This window comes from Gavialis gangeticus, unplaced genomic scaffold (genome assembly GCF_001723915.1).
Source record: "Gavialis gangeticus isolate Ggan-Ray unplaced genomic scaffold, GavGan_comp1, whole genome shotgun sequence".
Classification (NCBI taxonomy): Eukaryota; Metazoa; Chordata; order Crocodylia; family Gavialidae; genus Gavialis; species Gavialis gangeticus.
This window is the reverse complement of record NW_017729022.1, coordinates 176,381,906-176,384,977: the sequence shown is the minus strand read 5'-3', so window position 1 is coordinate 176,384,977 and position 3,072 is coordinate 176,381,906.

Sequence of the window (3,072 nt, the reverse complement as noted above, 5' to 3'; positions counted from 1 at the left end):
AGTTTTAAATGTGAAGAAATCCATTCCTGAGTCATTGCTTAGTTCAGTTGTTGTTATGTCATCATGAAGAAGTCTAATCATGGTAACAAATTTCTGTGGGTTTCCAAATCTCAGTAGGATCTTCCATGGAGTATCTCTGTGCCAGACCCAAGACAAACCTCTGGGGAACCCCACTTGATACCTCCTCCTTATTATACATTGAGCTGTTGATGGCTTCTTTTGAGGACAATGATCCAGCTAGTTATGTATCCACCTTACACTACTTTCGTGATACCCACTTCTCTCCCCACATTCCACAGAGCCTTTATCATAGAAGAAAATCAGGTTGGTCAGGCATGGTTTGCTCTTGTTGACTCTGGGCTGGCTGTTTCTGATCACCTTGTTCTCCTCTAGTAATTCACAACAGATTCTCTGCTGACCTGCTCCATGATCTTTCCAGCTATCAAGGTGAGGCTGACTGGTCTGTAATTCCCCACATCCTCCTTCTTCCCTTTCTTAAAGACAGGCACTATATTTGCTCTTTTCCAGTCATCTGGATCTCATCCAAACTCCACAGATTTTCAAAGGGGATAGCTAATGGCTCTGAAATTATCTCAGCCGATTCTTTCAGTATCCGAGAGCGCATCCCCATCTCACCCTGATGATTTGAAAGCATCTACCTTGTCTAAGGCAGACAAGGTTCTTGGGTGAATCTGGTATCTTTTATTAGACCAACTTTAATAAAAAATATCAGATTCACCCAAAAAACCTTGTTTACTTATGTCCTTAGACCAACATGGCTACAACCTACACCCTCTATCTTGTCTAAGTAATTTTTAACCTGTGCAGCCATTACTCTAGGCTATTTGTCTTCTTTCCTATCGTTGCTGCCAACTGCACTTGTTATGTGGTAGCTGCCCATGTTTGTGATCACTGAAACAAAAAAAGTCATTAAATACTTTAGCCTTCTTTGCATCATCCATAACTAGATTGCTATCTGCATTCTGTAAGGGACCTATGATTTCTTTGGTTTTCCTCTTACTTTTTATAAACTTGTGGCATCCCTTTCTATTGCCTTTATGTTCCTTGCCAGTTGCATCTCAAATTGTGCCTTGACTTTCCTAATTTTCTCTCTGTATGACCATGCAATACTCTTATACTGTTCCCTAGTTCTGTGACCAAGCTTCAACTTTTTATAAGTTCCCTTTTTGAATTTCTACTTTTGGAAGAGATTTTCTGTCTACCCAGGCTAGCACTTCCATTCTTCTGTCACATCTCCAGAAGAATGGGACTCTATCTTCTGTCCCTTCTACACCTTTAAAAGGGATCCATATAGTACAGCCAGATTCATTCCTTTTGCCTAACCTCAGACTTGCTTCCCAGAGGAGCCTGACCACCCATTCCCCAAGTTTGCTGACGTTGACATTTCCTTGACATTCTCAAGATAAACTCACTTCCCAAATCGTAATCCCACTTTAAACACTGGTCATCTTCTCTGTGGAAGAAGCTGAGTTTGTCAAACAGGCTTCTTGTAATGTTGCAGTAAATGACTACTGACTATAATTAGGTCTGTTTCAGAGTCATTTTTAGTTGATAGATTATATTTCCATTTTTAAAATAAGTGCTTTCCCTTTATTTATTGTAAAGATCATCTGTCACTGAAATCCTATTAAACACATTTTCCCTTCTGAAAATCAAAAAGGAAGAGGGTTTATTTGGAAAACAGTTGCTGTATTAGCCTCTATTTTAGCTAATACTTGCCATAGCTTAGACTGGGAAGTGGCAGTCTTGTGTCTCACAATTTTTTGCTTCAAAAAAAAATTTGTCTGGGAATGTCTTTCCTCTCTCTTCCAACTGTTTTTACTGTGCTGTGCTAGCTTCTGTTGCTCAGCCCTGATGAAGAATGTCTAGTCTAACTCTTTCCTGATTTCCCTAAGAAATCTCTGCTTCTCAAACCCCTCCCCCCCAACAATTCAATATAAAAACCCCTGTTGAGGATGACCAAAATATTTTGTTCCATGTATGCTAAAGCATCTTGTTTTGATTTTAACCTTTTATTTTTAAAAGGTTTGATTCCAATTCACTTAGATGTCAAAACCAAAAAAGGAATTTCAGGTCAGAAAACCAGATTTTGTTTTTTGTTGAAAAGTGGCAAAATAAAACATCTTGACAATTTCAAAACTCACGTTAAAACGTTTTTAGAAAAAAAGATTTTTTTTTAGATTGCCTCTTTCTTGCCAATAGTTTTGGATTTGAAGGGTTTGCATTTTTTCATTAAAAATGTTTTGTGAACTTTCCACAGTAACTGTAATGCTTTACCATAAATGTGCATACTATTTTTTCACTTCTGTGCAACTGCTCACATACCGACAGCCAAGGACAAGCTCCACAGCTTGCTTCATCATGGTCTTACTTTGTTTCAAGGCATTTCATCTGTGTGGTTTGTTCTGAACAATATGTGGCAATGAGAAAGGAGACAGTCAGAAAACAGAAACCTGGAGAAAATGTTGGAGAAATGAGGTAAAGGAACTGAGTTCTGTAGTCCTTACTGAGCGTGTCTACACATTGCCCTACAGTGATGTTTTTACTGCACTGTGCTTTAGTACTTCCTTTTGGAAATACTAAAACACGGTGCAGTAACAGCCCATACTGTGCTGTACATACAGCACACAGTTATTTTTAGCAGCTACTTCGTAGTAAGAGTGCGCTATAACGGGGCAGTGTGCCACTATGGTGAAATAGCTGCTGTAGACATCTGTGGATGGTACATCACCATATCGTGTTGCTACAGTGATGTAGCGTCACATGTAGATGCACTCAGTATGAAGAAAGCTCCAATTAGCTTCAACAGGACTTTGATATGAGTAAAGATAAGAGAACTGGGCCCAAAGTAACCAGATACAGAATGACTGAATTCTGATCGTTTTCATTGTATCTATTGAGATTTTTATGCCCTTTGTACCTAACAACAACCTGTTTCCATAAACCATGGTATTGAGGTCACTAAGCCTACATGCTGCAGAGCATGGTACAGTGAAGGTAACATTAACCAAGTACTTTCCGAATAAAAAACTTTCTGAAAAAAAACTGAAA